At 40.7% G+C, this 13,784-nt stretch overlaps 30 non-coding genes across 30 annotated transcripts; all 30 read right to left on the bottom strand.

Annotated features, from left to right (window-relative positions):
* Positions 1 to 31: 31 nt before the first annotated feature.
* On the bottom strand, positions 32 to 103 carry Trnae-cuc (transfer RNA glutamic acid (anticodon CUC)). Its single transcript has one exon. It is a non-coding gene; the product is annotated as a tRNA-Glu (tRNA).
* A 533-nt stretch (positions 104 to 636) lies between these two features.
* Trnaa-cgc (transfer RNA alanine (anticodon CGC)) lies at positions 637 to 708 on the bottom strand. The gene has a single exon. It is a non-coding gene; the product is annotated as a tRNA-Ala (tRNA).
* A 183-nt stretch (positions 709 to 891) lies between these two features.
* Positions 892 to 963, bottom strand: Trnaa-ugc (transfer RNA alanine (anticodon UGC)). The gene has a single exon. It is a non-coding gene; the product is annotated as a tRNA-Ala (tRNA).
* Positions 964 to 1,343: 380 nt separating this feature from the next.
* On the bottom strand, positions 1,344 to 1,415 carry Trnae-cuc (transfer RNA glutamic acid (anticodon CUC)). Its single transcript has one exon. It is a non-coding gene; the product is annotated as a tRNA-Glu (tRNA).
* A 533-nt stretch (positions 1,416 to 1,948) lies between these two features.
* Positions 1,949 to 2,020, bottom strand: Trnaa-cgc (transfer RNA alanine (anticodon CGC)). The gene has a single exon. It is a non-coding gene; the product is annotated as a tRNA-Ala (tRNA).
* Positions 2,021 to 2,203: 183 nt separating this feature from the next.
* Positions 2,204 to 2,275, bottom strand: Trnaa-ugc (transfer RNA alanine (anticodon UGC)). Its single transcript has one exon. It is a non-coding gene; the product is annotated as a tRNA-Ala (tRNA).
* A 380-nt stretch (positions 2,276 to 2,655) lies between these two features.
* Trnae-cuc (transfer RNA glutamic acid (anticodon CUC)) lies at positions 2,656 to 2,727 on the bottom strand. Its single transcript has one exon. It is a non-coding gene; the product is annotated as a tRNA-Glu (tRNA).
* A 533-nt stretch (positions 2,728 to 3,260) lies between these two features.
* On the bottom strand, positions 3,261 to 3,332 carry Trnaa-cgc (transfer RNA alanine (anticodon CGC)). Its single transcript has one exon. It is a non-coding gene; the product is annotated as a tRNA-Ala (tRNA).
* Positions 3,333 to 3,515: 183 nt separating this feature from the next.
* Positions 3,516 to 3,587, bottom strand: Trnaa-ugc (transfer RNA alanine (anticodon UGC)). The gene has a single exon. It is a non-coding gene; the product is annotated as a tRNA-Ala (tRNA).
* Positions 3,588 to 3,967: 380 nt separating this feature from the next.
* Positions 3,968 to 4,039, bottom strand: Trnae-cuc (transfer RNA glutamic acid (anticodon CUC)). The gene has a single exon. It is a non-coding gene; the product is annotated as a tRNA-Glu (tRNA).
* A 533-nt stretch (positions 4,040 to 4,572) lies between these two features.
* Trnaa-cgc (transfer RNA alanine (anticodon CGC)) lies at positions 4,573 to 4,644 on the bottom strand. The gene has a single exon. It is a non-coding gene; the product is annotated as a tRNA-Ala (tRNA).
* Positions 4,645 to 4,827: 183 nt separating this feature from the next.
* Positions 4,828 to 4,899, bottom strand: Trnaa-ugc (transfer RNA alanine (anticodon UGC)). The gene has a single exon. It is a non-coding gene; the product is annotated as a tRNA-Ala (tRNA).
* A 380-nt stretch (positions 4,900 to 5,279) lies between these two features.
* Positions 5,280 to 5,351, bottom strand: Trnae-cuc (transfer RNA glutamic acid (anticodon CUC)). Its single transcript has one exon. It is a non-coding gene; the product is annotated as a tRNA-Glu (tRNA).
* Positions 5,352 to 5,884: 533 nt separating this feature from the next.
* On the bottom strand, positions 5,885 to 5,956 carry Trnaa-cgc (transfer RNA alanine (anticodon CGC)). The gene has a single exon. It is a non-coding gene; the product is annotated as a tRNA-Ala (tRNA).
* Positions 5,957 to 6,139: 183 nt separating this feature from the next.
* Trnaa-ugc (transfer RNA alanine (anticodon UGC)) lies at positions 6,140 to 6,211 on the bottom strand. The gene has a single exon. It is a non-coding gene; the product is annotated as a tRNA-Ala (tRNA).
* Positions 6,212 to 6,591: 380 nt separating this feature from the next.
* Trnae-cuc (transfer RNA glutamic acid (anticodon CUC)) lies at positions 6,592 to 6,663 on the bottom strand. Its single transcript has one exon. It is a non-coding gene; the product is annotated as a tRNA-Glu (tRNA).
* A 533-nt stretch (positions 6,664 to 7,196) lies between these two features.
* Trnaa-cgc (transfer RNA alanine (anticodon CGC)) lies at positions 7,197 to 7,268 on the bottom strand. The gene has a single exon. It is a non-coding gene; the product is annotated as a tRNA-Ala (tRNA).
* A 183-nt stretch (positions 7,269 to 7,451) lies between these two features.
* Trnaa-ugc (transfer RNA alanine (anticodon UGC)) lies at positions 7,452 to 7,523 on the bottom strand. The gene has a single exon. It is a non-coding gene; the product is annotated as a tRNA-Ala (tRNA).
* A 380-nt stretch (positions 7,524 to 7,903) lies between these two features.
* Positions 7,904 to 7,975, bottom strand: Trnae-cuc (transfer RNA glutamic acid (anticodon CUC)). Its single transcript has one exon. It is a non-coding gene; the product is annotated as a tRNA-Glu (tRNA).
* Positions 7,976 to 8,508: 533 nt separating this feature from the next.
* Positions 8,509 to 8,580, bottom strand: Trnaa-cgc (transfer RNA alanine (anticodon CGC)). Its single transcript has one exon. It is a non-coding gene; the product is annotated as a tRNA-Ala (tRNA).
* Positions 8,581 to 8,763: 183 nt separating this feature from the next.
* Trnaa-ugc (transfer RNA alanine (anticodon UGC)) lies at positions 8,764 to 8,835 on the bottom strand. Its single transcript has one exon. It is a non-coding gene; the product is annotated as a tRNA-Ala (tRNA).
* Positions 8,836 to 9,215: 380 nt separating this feature from the next.
* On the bottom strand, positions 9,216 to 9,287 carry Trnae-cuc (transfer RNA glutamic acid (anticodon CUC)). Its single transcript has one exon. It is a non-coding gene; the product is annotated as a tRNA-Glu (tRNA).
* Positions 9,288 to 9,820: 533 nt separating this feature from the next.
* On the bottom strand, positions 9,821 to 9,892 carry Trnaa-cgc (transfer RNA alanine (anticodon CGC)). The gene has a single exon. It is a non-coding gene; the product is annotated as a tRNA-Ala (tRNA).
* Positions 9,893 to 10,075: 183 nt separating this feature from the next.
* Trnaa-ugc (transfer RNA alanine (anticodon UGC)) lies at positions 10,076 to 10,147 on the bottom strand. Its single transcript has one exon. It is a non-coding gene; the product is annotated as a tRNA-Ala (tRNA).
* A 380-nt stretch (positions 10,148 to 10,527) lies between these two features.
* On the bottom strand, positions 10,528 to 10,599 carry Trnae-cuc (transfer RNA glutamic acid (anticodon CUC)). The gene has a single exon. It is a non-coding gene; the product is annotated as a tRNA-Glu (tRNA).
* A 533-nt stretch (positions 10,600 to 11,132) lies between these two features.
* Trnaa-cgc (transfer RNA alanine (anticodon CGC)) lies at positions 11,133 to 11,204 on the bottom strand. Its single transcript has one exon. It is a non-coding gene; the product is annotated as a tRNA-Ala (tRNA).
* A 183-nt stretch (positions 11,205 to 11,387) lies between these two features.
* On the bottom strand, positions 11,388 to 11,459 carry Trnaa-ugc (transfer RNA alanine (anticodon UGC)). Its single transcript has one exon. It is a non-coding gene; the product is annotated as a tRNA-Ala (tRNA).
* Positions 11,460 to 11,839: 380 nt separating this feature from the next.
* Trnae-cuc (transfer RNA glutamic acid (anticodon CUC)) lies at positions 11,840 to 11,911 on the bottom strand. The gene has a single exon. It is a non-coding gene; the product is annotated as a tRNA-Glu (tRNA).
* Positions 11,912 to 12,444: 533 nt separating this feature from the next.
* Trnaa-cgc (transfer RNA alanine (anticodon CGC)) lies at positions 12,445 to 12,516 on the bottom strand. Its single transcript has one exon. It is a non-coding gene; the product is annotated as a tRNA-Ala (tRNA).
* A 183-nt stretch (positions 12,517 to 12,699) lies between these two features.
* Positions 12,700 to 12,771, bottom strand: Trnaa-ugc (transfer RNA alanine (anticodon UGC)). The gene has a single exon. It is a non-coding gene; the product is annotated as a tRNA-Ala (tRNA).
* Between the last annotated feature and the right edge of the window lie 1,013 nt (positions 12,772 to 13,784).

Raw genomic sequence — 13,784 nt, 5'->3', positions numbered from 1 at the left:
TATCGATCCGGAGAAAAGGCGCAAAAATATCTTCCCAGACGGGGAATCGAACCCCGGCCGCCGCGGTGAGAGCGCGGAATCCTAACCACTAGACTACCTGGGACTTACTCATAGTGGGGTAACTTAACACATATAAAGAGCAACACTAACAGCAATCATGCCTTTTTTGTACGTTACAACGTCATTGGGAATATCGACTGGCGTTAGACAGACTATAGAATGCCAATAGCTCAAGACCGCAAAAGGCGGCGAAATCACCCCGAATAGTCGCTACTGTCGACGCTATATAACGCATTGTTTCAGGCTGGAATCATTAACATAAACATTCGATTTGTTAATCTGACACACGATTTTAAAGTTATAATCCATATATTAAAATTGTGACACAAGTAAAACCTGTCGGGGAAAGGGAGTGTGGTATTAATTCGGCTTTGCCTGAAATGTTTGAGCGTGCATTTGAGACATGCCTCTAAAGAGTGATTTTTGAAATTTTAAGTCATCTGTGCCGAGTTCGCTGTTCAAACAGCACTTATATTCCGTTGCGCTTTCTATGATTTTCAAGGCAAAGCAGCATTGTGTAGGCGAGATTACTTTAATTGATTTCTCGATGCCGATTTTGTCTGCGGCCAAAAAATATGGAGATGCCGGGGATCGAACCCGGGGCCTTTCACATGCGAAGCGAACGCTCTACCACTGAGCTACATCCCCGTCCCTGGATTTTCATCAATATTTCCTTTTCAATTCCGCCTTTTACCGCAGGACAAAGTGTTCATGTAGGTGTCCTAAGAGAGGTCGGAGATGCTCACTTATATTTTACTGTGCATTTTCACTTGATCGTGCACGAAAGACATAGTTTATGTGGACTTAATGACATTGACAAAAAATTAGGAGTGGAGATGCCGGGGATCGAACCCGGGGCCTTTCACATGCAAAGCGAACGCTCTACCACTGAGCTACATCCCCTTCACAACGATAGAACATTAAATTTAAGTAGTGTATTTTCATACCGTGTATATACATGCCACTCTGATTATTAAAATAGTCTTGCACCAAGACGAGATGGTTATCTTTATGTCTCTAACAGTTGTACTGGGATTGAAATTTGTTGAGCAAGTACATTTGTAGTTCATTTTCATGTACTGAACCATCAATCAGTCCGCCTCGTTATATATTGAGCCGAAGGAAGACATAAAATATAAAGTATTGGTTGTAAAAGGAAATCATATAGTATATAGGACAAACATACACCGTTTCTTTCATTGACCACGTACACATAACAGTTGTTTGAAGCATATACCGTTATTAATATCAATATCGATCCGGAGAAAAGGCGCAAAAATATCTTCCCAGACGGGGAATCGAACCCCGGCCGCCGCGGTGAGAGCGCGGAATCCTAACCACTAGACTACCTGGGACTTACTCATAGTGGGGTAACTTAACACATATAAAGAGCAACACTAACAGCAATCATGCCTTTTTTGTACGTTACAACGTCATTGGGAATATCGACTGGCGTTAGACAGACTATAGAATGCCAATAGCTCAAGACCGCAAAAGGCGGCGAAATCACCCCGAATAGTCGCTACTGTCGACGCTATATAACGCATTGTTTCAGGCTGGAATCATTAACATAAACATTCGATTTGTTAATCTGACACACGATTTTAAAGTTATAATCCATATATTAAAATTGTGACACAAGTAAAACCTGTCGGGGAAAGGGAGTGTGGTATTAATTCGGCTTTGCCTGAAATGTTTGAGCGTGCATTTGAGACATGCCTCTAAAGAGTGATTTTTGAAATTTTAAGTCATCTGTGCCGAGTTCGCTGTTCAAACAGCACTTATATTCCGTTGCGCTTTCTATGATTTTCAAGGCAAAGCAGCATTGTGTAGGCGAGATTACTTTAATTGATTTCTCGATGCCGATTTTGTCTGCGGCCAAAAAATATGGAGATGCCGGGGATCGAACCCGGGGCCTTTCACATGCGAAGCGAACGCTCTACCACTGAGCTACATCCCCGTCCCTGGATTTTCATCAATATTTCCTTTTCAATTCCGCCTTTTACCGCAGGACAAAGTGTTCATGTAGGTGTCCTAAGAGAGGTCGGAGATGCTCACTTATATTTTACTGTGCATTTTCACTTGATCGTGCACGAAAGACATAGTTTATGTGGACTTAATGACATTGACAAAAAATTAGGAGTGGAGATGCCGGGGATCGAACCCGGGGCCTTTCACATGCAAAGCGAACGCTCTACCACTGAGCTACATCCCCTTCACAACGATAGAACATTAAATTTAAGTAGTGTATTTTCATACCGTGTATATACATGCCACTCTGATTATTAAAATAGTCTTGCACCAAGACGAGATGGTTATCTTTATGTCTCTAACAGTTGTACTGGGATTGAAATTTGTTGAGCAAGTACATTTGTAGTTCATTTTCATGTACTGAACCATCAATCAGTCCGCCTCGTTATATATTGAGCCGAAGGAAGACATAAAATATAAAGTATTGGTTGTAAAAGGAAATCATATAGTATATAGGACAAACATACACCGTTTCTTTCATTGACCACGTACACATAACAGTTGTTTGAAGCATATACCGTTATTAATATCAATATCGATCCGGAGAAAAGGCGCAAAAATATCTTCCCAGACGGGGAATCGAACCCCGGCCGCCGCGGTGAGAGCGCGGAATCCTAACCACTAGACTACCTGGGACTTACTCATAGTGGGGTAACTTAACACATATAAAGAGCAACACTAACAGCAATCATGCCTTTTTTGTACGTTACAACGTCATTGGGAATATCGACTGGCGTTAGACAGACTATAGAATGCCAATAGCTCAAGACCGCAAAAGGCGGCGAAATCACCCCGAATAGTCGCTACTGTCGACGCTATATAACGCATTGTTTCAGGCTGGAATCATTAACATAAACATTCGATTTGTTAATCTGACACACGATTTTAAAGTTATAATCCATATATTAAAATTGTGACACAAGTAAAACCTGTCGGGGAAAGGGAGTGTGGTATTAATTCGGCTTTGCCTGAAATGTTTGAGCGTGCATTTGAGACATGCCTCTAAAGAGTGATTTTTGAAATTTTAAGTCATCTGTGCCGAGTTCGCTGTTCAAACAGCACTTATATTCCGTTGCGCTTTCTATGATTTTCAAGGCAAAGCAGCATTGTGTAGGCGAGATTACTTTAATTGATTTCTCGATGCCGATTTTGTCTGCGGCCAAAAAATATGGAGATGCCGGGGATCGAACCCGGGGCCTTTCACATGCGAAGCGAACGCTCTACCACTGAGCTACATCCCCGTCCCTGGATTTTCATCAATATTTCCTTTTCAATTCCGCCTTTTACCGCAGGACAAAGTGTTCATGTAGGTGTCCTAAGAGAGGTCGGAGATGCTCACTTATATTTTACTGTGCATTTTCACTTGATCGTGCACGAAAGACATAGTTTATGTGGACTTAATGACATTGACAAAAAATTAGGAGTGGAGATGCCGGGGATCGAACCCGGGGCCTTTCACATGCAAAGCGAACGCTCTACCACTGAGCTACATCCCCTTCACAACGATAGAACATTAAATTTAAGTAGTGTATTTTCATACCGTGTATATACATGCCACTCTGATTATTAAAATAGTCTTGCACCAAGACGAGATGGTTATCTTTATGTCTCTAACAGTTGTACTGGGATTGAAATTTGTTGAGCAAGTACATTTGTAGTTCATTTTCATGTACTGAACCATCAATCAGTCCGCCTCGTTATATATTGAGCCGAAGGAAGACATAAAATATAAAGTATTGGTTGTAAAAGGAAATCATATAGTATATAGGACAAACATACACCGTTTCTTTCATTGACCACGTACACATAACAGTTGTTTGAAGCATATACCGTTATTAATATCAATATCGATCCGGAGAAAAGGCGCAAAAATATCTTCCCAGACGGGGAATCGAACCCCGGCCGCCGCGGTGAGAGCGCGGAATCCTAACCACTAGACTACCTGGGACTTACTCATAGTGGGGTAACTTAACACATATAAAGAGCAACACTAACAGCAATCATGCCTTTTTTGTACGTTACAACGTCATTGGGAATATCGACTGGCGTTAGACAGACTATAGAATGCCAATAGCTCAAGACCGCAAAAGGCGGCGAAATCACCCCGAATAGTCGCTACTGTCGACGCTATATAACGCATTGTTTCAGGCTGGAATCATTAACATAAACATTCGATTTGTTAATCTGACACACGATTTTAAAGTTATAATCCATATATTAAAATTGTGACACAAGTAAAACCTGTCGGGGAAAGGGAGTGTGGTATTAATTCGGCTTTGCCTGAAATGTTTGAGCGTGCATTTGAGACATGCCTCTAAAGAGTGATTTTTGAAATTTTAAGTCATCTGTGCCGAGTTCGCTGTTCAAACAGCACTTATATTCCGTTGCGCTTTCTATGATTTTCAAGGCAAAGCAGCATTGTGTAGGCGAGATTACTTTAATTGATTTCTCGATGCCGATTTTGTCTGCGGCCAAAAAATATGGAGATGCCGGGGATCGAACCCGGGGCCTTTCACATGCGAAGCGAACGCTCTACCACTGAGCTACATCCCCGTCCCTGGATTTTCATCAATATTTCCTTTTCAATTCCGCCTTTTACCGCAGGACAAAGTGTTCATGTAGGTGTCCTAAGAGAGGTCGGAGATGCTCACTTATATTTTACTGTGCATTTTCACTTGATCGTGCACGAAAGACATAGTTTATGTGGACTTAATGACATTGACAAAAAATTAGGAGTGGAGATGCCGGGGATCGAACCCGGGGCCTTTCACATGCAAAGCGAACGCTCTACCACTGAGCTACATCCCCTTCACAACGATAGAACATTAAATTTAAGTAGTGTATTTTCATACCGTGTATATACATGCCACTCTGATTATTAAAATAGTCTTGCACCAAGACGAGATGGTTATCTTTATGTCTCTAACAGTTGTACTGGGATTGAAATTTGTTGAGCAAGTACATTTGTAGTTCATTTTCATGTACTGAACCATCAATCAGTCCGCCTCGTTATATATTGAGCCGAAGGAAGACATAAAATATAAAGTATTGGTTGTAAAAGGAAATCATATAGTATATAGGACAAACATACACCGTTTCTTTCATTGACCACGTACACATAACAGTTGTTTGAAGCATATACCGTTATTAATATCAATATCGATCCGGAGAAAAGGCGCAAAAATATCTTCCCAGACGGGGAATCGAACCCCGGCCGCCGCGGTGAGAGCGCGGAATCCTAACCACTAGACTACCTGGGACTTACTCATAGTGGGGTAACTTAACACATATAAAGAGCAACACTAACAGCAATCATGCCTTTTTTGTACGTTACAACGTCATTGGGAATATCGACTGGCGTTAGACAGACTATAGAATGCCAATAGCTCAAGACCGCAAAAGGCGGCGAAATCACCCCGAATAGTCGCTACTGTCGACGCTATATAACGCATTGTTTCAGGCTGGAATCATTAACATAAACATTCGATTTGTTAATCTGACACACGATTTTAAAGTTATAATCCATATATTAAAATTGTGACACAAGTAAAACCTGTCGGGGAAAGGGAGTGTGGTATTAATTCGGCTTTGCCTGAAATGTTTGAGCGTGCATTTGAGACATGCCTCTAAAGAGTGATTTTTGAAATTTTAAGTCATCTGTGCCGAGTTCGCTGTTCAAACAGCACTTATATTCCGTTGCGCTTTCTATGATTTTCAAGGCAAAGCAGCATTGTGTAGGCGAGATTACTTTAATTGATTTCTCGATGCCGATTTTGTCTGCGGCCAAAAAATATGGAGATGCCGGGGATCGAACCCGGGGCCTTTCACATGCGAAGCGAACGCTCTACCACTGAGCTACATCCCCGTCCCTGGATTTTCATCAATATTTCCTTTTCAATTCCGCCTTTTACCGCAGGACAAAGTGTTCATGTAGGTGTCCTAAGAGAGGTCGGAGATGCTCACTTATATTTTACTGTGCATTTTCACTTGATCGTGCACGAAAGACATAGTTTATGTGGACTTAATGACATTGACAAAAAATTAGGAGTGGAGATGCCGGGGATCGAACCCGGGGCCTTTCACATGCAAAGCGAACGCTCTACCACTGAGCTACATCCCCTTCACAACGATAGAACATTAAATTTAAGTAGTGTATTTTCATACCGTGTATATACATGCCACTCTGATTATTAAAATAGTCTTGCACCAAGACGAGATGGTTATCTTTATGTCTCTAACAGTTGTACTGGGATTGAAATTTGTTGAGCAAGTACATTTGTAGTTCATTTTCATGTACTGAACCATCAATCAGTCCGCCTCGTTATATATTGAGCCGAAGGAAGACATAAAATATAAAGTATTGGTTGTAAAAGGAAATCATATAGTATATAGGACAAACATACACCGTTTCTTTCATTGACCACGTACACATAACAGTTGTTTGAAGCATATACCGTTATTAATATCAATATCGATCCGGAGAAAAGGCGCAAAAATATCTTCCCAGACGGGGAATCGAACCCCGGCCGCCGCGGTGAGAGCGCGGAATCCTAACCACTAGACTACCTGGGACTTACTCATAGTGGGGTAACTTAACACATATAAAGAGCAACACTAACAGCAATCATGCCTTTTTTGTACGTTACAACGTCATTGGGAATATCGACTGGCGTTAGACAGACTATAGAATGCCAATAGCTCAAGACCGCAAAAGGCGGCGAAATCACCCCGAATAGTCGCTACTGTCGACGCTATATAACGCATTGTTTCAGGCTGGAATCATTAACATAAACATTCGATTTGTTAATCTGACACACGATTTTAAAGTTATAATCCATATATTAAAATTGTGACACAAGTAAAACCTGTCGGGGAAAGGGAGTGTGGTATTAATTCGGCTTTGCCTGAAATGTTTGAGCGTGCATTTGAGACATGCCTCTAAAGAGTGATTTTTGAAATTTTAAGTCATCTGTGCCGAGTTCGCTGTTCAAACAGCACTTATATTCCGTTGCGCTTTCTATGATTTTCAAGGCAAAGCAGCATTGTGTAGGCGAGATTACTTTAATTGATTTCTCGATGCCGATTTTGTCTGCGGCCAAAAAATATGGAGATGCCGGGGATCGAACCCGGGGCCTTTCACATGCGAAGCGAACGCTCTACCACTGAGCTACATCCCCGTCCCTGGATTTTCATCAATATTTCCTTTTCAATTCCGCCTTTTACCGCAGGACAAAGTGTTCATGTAGGTGTCCTAAGAGAGGTCGGAGATGCTCACTTATATTTTACTGTGCATTTTCACTTGATCGTGCACGAAAGACATAGTTTATGTGGACTTAATGACATTGACAAAAAATTAGGAGTGGAGATGCCGGGGATCGAACCCGGGGCCTTTCACATGCAAAGCGAACGCTCTACCACTGAGCTACATCCCCTTCACAACGATAGAACATTAAATTTAAGTAGTGTATTTTCATACCGTGTATATACATGCCACTCTGATTATTAAAATAGTCTTGCACCAAGACGAGATGGTTATCTTTATGTCTCTAACAGTTGTACTGGGATTGAAATTTGTTGAGCAAGTACATTTGTAGTTCATTTTCATGTACTGAACCATCAATCAGTCCGCCTCGTTATATATTGAGCCGAAGGAAGACATAAAATATAAAGTATTGGTTGTAAAAGGAAATCATATAGTATATAGGACAAACATACACCGTTTCTTTCATTGACCACGTACACATAACAGTTGTTTGAAGCATATACCGTTATTAATATCAATATCGATCCGGAGAAAAGGCGCAAAAATATCTTCCCAGACGGGGAATCGAACCCCGGCCGCCGCGGTGAGAGCGCGGAATCCTAACCACTAGACTACCTGGGACTTACTCATAGTGGGGTAACTTAACACATATAAAGAGCAACACTAACAGCAATCATGCCTTTTTTGTACGTTACAACGTCATTGGGAATATCGACTGGCGTTAGACAGACTATAGAATGCCAATAGCTCAAGACCGCAAAAGGCGGCGAAATCACCCCGAATAGTCGCTACTGTCGACGCTATATAACGCATTGTTTCAGGCTGGAATCATTAACATAAACATTCGATTTGTTAATCTGACACACGATTTTAAAGTTATAATCCATATATTAAAATTGTGACACAAGTAAAACCTGTCGGGGAAAGGGAGTGTGGTATTAATTCGGCTTTGCCTGAAATGTTTGAGCGTGCATTTGAGACATGCCTCTAAAGAGTGATTTTTGAAATTTTAAGTCATCTGTGCCGAGTTCGCTGTTCAAACAGCACTTATATTCCGTTGCGCTTTCTATGATTTTCAAGGCAAAGCAGCATTGTGTAGGCGAGATTACTTTAATTGATTTCTCGATGCCGATTTTGTCTGCGGCCAAAAAATATGGAGATGCCGGGGATCGAACCCGGGGCCTTTCACATGCGAAGCGAACGCTCTACCACTGAGCTACATCCCCGTCCCTGGATTTTCATCAATATTTCCTTTTCAATTCCGCCTTTTACCGCAGGACAAAGTGTTCATGTAGGTGTCCTAAGAGAGGTCGGAGATGCTCACTTATATTTTACTGTGCATTTTCACTTGATCGTGCACGAAAGACATAGTTTATGTGGACTTAATGACATTGACAAAAAATTAGGAGTGGAGATGCCGGGGATCGAACCCGGGGCCTTTCACATGCAAAGCGAACGCTCTACCACTGAGCTACATCCCCTTCACAACGATAGAACATTAAATTTAAGTAGTGTATTTTCATACCGTGTATATACATGCCACTCTGATTATTAAAATAGTCTTGCACCAAGACGAGATGGTTATCTTTATGTCTCTAACAGTTGTACTGGGATTGAAATTTGTTGAGCAAGTACATTTGTAGTTCATTTTCATGTACTGAACCATCAATCAGTCCGCCTCGTTATATATTGAGCCGAAGGAAGACATAAAATATAAAGTATTGGTTGTAAAAGGAAATCATATAGTATATAGGACAAACATACACCGTTTCTTTCATTGACCACGTACACATAACAGTTGTTTGAAGCATATACCGTTATTAATATCAATATCGATCCGGAGAAAAGGCGCAAAAATATCTTCCCAGACGGGGAATCGAACCCCGGCCGCCGCGGTGAGAGCGCGGAATCCTAACCACTAGACTACCTGGGACTTACTCATAGTGGGGTAACTTAACACATATAAAGAGCAACACTAACAGCAATCATGCCTTTTTTGTACGTTACAACGTCATTGGGAATATCGACTGGCGTTAGACAGACTATAGAATGCCAATAGCTCAAGACCGCAAAAGGCGGCGAAATCACCCCGAATAGTCGCTACTGTCGACGCTATATAACGCATTGTTTCAGGCTGGAATCATTAACATAAACATTCGATTTGTTAATCTGACACACGATTTTAAAGTTATAATCCATATATTAAAATTGTGACACAAGTAAAACCTGTCGGGGAAAGGGAGTGTGGTATTAATTCGGCTTTGCCTGAAATGTTTGAGCGTGCATTTGAGACATGCCTCTAAAGAGTGATTTTTGAAATTTTAAGTCATCTGTGCCGAGTTCGCTGTTCAAACAGCACTTATATTCCGTTGCGCTTTCTATGATTTTCAAGGCAAAGCAGCATTGTGTAGGCGAGATTACTTTAATTGATTTCTCGATGCCGATTTTGTCTGCGGCCAAAAAATATGGAGATGCCGGGGATCGAACCCGGGGCCTTTCACATGCGAAGCGAACGCTCTACCACTGAGCTACATCCCCGTCCCTGGATTTTCATCAATATTTCCTTTTCAATTCCGCCTTTTACCGCAGGACAAAGTGTTCATGTAGGTGTCCTAAGAGAGGTCGGAGATGCTCACTTATATTTTACTGTGCATTTTCACTTGATCGTGCACGAAAGACATAGTTTATGTGGACTTAATGACATTGACAAAAAATTAGGAGTGGAGATGCCGGGGATCGAACCCGGGGCCTTTCACATGCAAAGCGAACGCTCTACCACTGAGCTACATCCCCTTCACAACGATAGAACATTAAATTTAAGTAGTGTATTTTCATACCGTGTATATACATGCCACTCTGATTATTAAAATAGTCTTGCACCAAGACGAGATGGTTATCTTTATGTCTCTAACAGTTGTACTGGGATTGAAATTTGTTGAGCAAGTACATTTGTAGTTCATTTTCATGTACTGAACCATCAATCAGTCCGCCTCGTTATATATTGAGCCGAAGGAAGACATAAAATATAAAGTATTGGTTGTAAAAGGAAATCATATAGTATATAGGACAAACATACACCGTTTCTTTCATTGACCACGTACACATAACAGTTGTTTGAAGCATATACCGTTATTAAAATCAATATCGATCCGGAGAAAAGGCGCAAAAATATCTTCCCAGACGGGGAATCGAACCCCGGCCGCCGCGGTGAGAGCGCGGAATCCTAACCACTAGACTACCTGGGACTTACTCATAGTGGGGTAACTTAACACATATAAAGAGCAACACTAACAGCAATCATGCCTTTTTTGTACGTTACAACGTCATTGGGAATATCGACTGGCGTTAGACAGACTATAGAATGCCAATAGCTCAAGACCGCAAAAGGCGGCGAAATCACCCCGAATAGTCGCTACTGTCGACGCTATATAACGCATTGTTTCAGGCTGGAATCATTAACATAAACATTCGATTTGTTAATCTGACACACGATTTTAAAGTTATAATCCATATATTAAAATTGTGACACAAGTAAAACCTGTCGGGGAAAGGGAGTGTGGTATTAATTCGGCTTTGCCTGAAATGTTTGAGCGTGCATTTGAGACATGCCTCTAAAGAGTGATTTTTGAAATTTTAAGTCATCTGTGCCGAGTTCGCTGTTCAAACAGCACTTATATTCCGTTGCGCTTTCTATGATTTTCAAGGCAAAGCAGCATTGTGTAGGCGAGATTACTTTAATTGATTTCTCGATGCCGATTTTGTCTGCGGCCAAAAAATATGGAGATGCCGGGGATCGAACCCGGGGCCTTTCACATGCGAAGCGAACGCTCTACCACTGAGCTACATCCCCGTCCCTGGATTTTCATCAATATTTCCTTTTCAATTCCGCCTTTTACCGCAGGACAAAGTGTTCATGTAGGTGTCCTAAGAGAGGTCGGAGATGCTCACTTATATTTTACTGTGCATTTTCACTTGATCGTGCACGAAAGACATAGTTTATGTGGACTTAATGACATTGACAAAAAATTAGGAGTGGAGATGCCGGGGATCGAACCCGGGGCCTTTCACATGCAAAGCGAACGCTCTACCACTGAGCTACATCCCCTTCACAACGATAGAACATTAAATTTAAGTAGTGTATTTTCATACCGTGTATATACATGCCACTCTGATTATTAAAATAGTCTTGCACCAAGACGAGATGGTTATCTTTATGTCTCTAACAGTTGTACTGGGATTGAAATTTGTTGAGCAAGTACATTTGTAGTTCATTTTCATGTACTGAACCATCAATCAGTCCGCCTCGTTATATATTGAGCCGAAGGAAGACATAAAATATAAAGTATTGGTTGTAAAAGGAAATCATATAGTATATAGGACAAACATACACCGTTTCTTTCATTGACCACGTACACATAACAGTTGTTTGAAGCATATACCGTTATTAATATCAATATCGATCCGGAGAAAAGGCGCAAAAATATCTTCCCAGACGGGGAATCGAACCCCGGCCGCCGCGGTGAGAGCGCGGAATCCTAACCACTAGACTACCTGGGACTTACTCATAGTGGGGTAACTTAACACATATAAAGAGCAACACTAACAGCAATCATGCCTTTTTTGTACGTTACAACGTCATTGGGAATATCGACTGGCGTTAGACAGACTATAGAATGCCAATAGCTCAAGACCGCAAAAGGCGGCGAAATCACCCCGAATAGTCGCTACTGTCGACGCTATATAACGCATTGTTTCAGGCTGGAATCATTAACATAAACATTCGATTTGTTAATCTGACACACGATTTTAAAGTTATAATCCATATATTAAAATTGTGACACAAGTAAAACCTGTCGGGGAAAGGGAGTGTGGTATTAATTCGGCTTTGCCTGAAATGTTTGAGCGTGCATTTGAGACATGCCTCTAAAGAGTGATTTTTGAAATTTTAAGTCATCTGTGCCGAGTTCGCTGTTCAAACAGCACTTATATTCCGTTGCGCTTTCTATGATTTTCAAGGCAAAGCAGCATTGTGTAGGCGAGATTACTTTAATTGATTTCTCGATGCCGATTTTGTCTGCGGCCAAAAAATATGGAGATGCCGGGGATCGAACCCGGGGCCTTTCACATGCGAAGCGAACGCTCTACCACTGAGCTACATCCCCGTCCCTGGATTTTCATCAATATTTCCTTTTCAATTCCGCCTTTTACCGCAGGACAAAGTGTTCATGTAGGTGTCCTAAGAGAGGTCGGAGATGCTCACTTATATTTTACTGTGCATTTTCACTTGATCGTGCACGAAAGACATAGTTTATGTGGACTTAATGACATTGACAAAAAATTAGGAGTGGAGATGCCGGGGATCGAACCCGGGGCCTTTCACATGCAAAGCGAACGCTCTACCACTGAGCTACATCCCCTTCACAACGATAGAACATTAAATTTAAGTAGTGTATTTTCATACCGTGTATATACATGCCACTCTGATTATTAAAATAGTCTTGCACCAAGACGAGATGGTTATCTTTATGTCTCTAACAGTTGTACTGGGATTGAAATTTGTTGAGCAAGTACATTTGTAGTTCATTTTCATGTACTGAACCATCAATCAGTCCGCCTCGTTATATATTGAGCCGAAGGAAGACATAAAATATAAAGTATTGGTTGTAAAAGGAAATCATATAGTATATAGGACAAACATACACCGTTTCTTTCATTGACCACGTACACATAACAGTTGTTTGAAGCATATACCGTTATTAATATCAATATCGATCCGGAGAAAAGGCGCAAAAATATCTTCCCAGACGGGGAATCGAACCCCGGCCGCCGCGGTGAGAGCGCGGAATCCTTTTTTTTTTATCTTTATTATAATCAACAATTCATATATACATATCACAGTTTCAGTTACACAAAAGTGAAAACATTGTCAATAGTTATTGTCCTTTCTCTGAAACAAATAACATTTGAAACATTATTTATATAGCGTGAAATATTTGTCACGAACATATAATTGTCTGATAATTTACTTTCGATACCCATATTTATATACATATACATATCATTTTCTATAGAAAAATATCATATCCCTATACTTATATTCAATCTCTATCTAATCTACCATTCAGCTCATACATTCACAATTATAAAAAAAAGCTTACACAGAATACAATGAAAGAATCACAAAGTTACGTGTTTATACAGTCTTATTGTCCGACATATGACACAAAATGTTACAATCAAAATAATAATTCGCACAGGGCTGGTCTCCATTCCACTACGCAAAAAAAAAATCGAAAGTATTAAATCTAAGGGCAATTATCAGCAATAATAAGACAAACAAACAACATAACAATATAATTATCATTAATCAGCTAAAACTTTTTCTCACATTTTCTCACCGAAACATACCAACTTTCTCACAATAAAAAAC

The sequence above is a fragment of the Mytilus galloprovincialis genome, chromosome 2 (genome assembly GCF_965363235.1).
Source record: "Mytilus galloprovincialis chromosome 2, xbMytGall1.hap1.1, whole genome shotgun sequence".
In the NCBI taxonomy this organism is placed as follows: Eukaryota; Metazoa; Mollusca; class Bivalvia; order Mytilida; family Mytilidae; genus Mytilus; species Mytilus galloprovincialis.
Note: the sequence above shows the minus strand (reverse complement) of the source record. Positions and strands in the feature narration are given on the sequence as shown.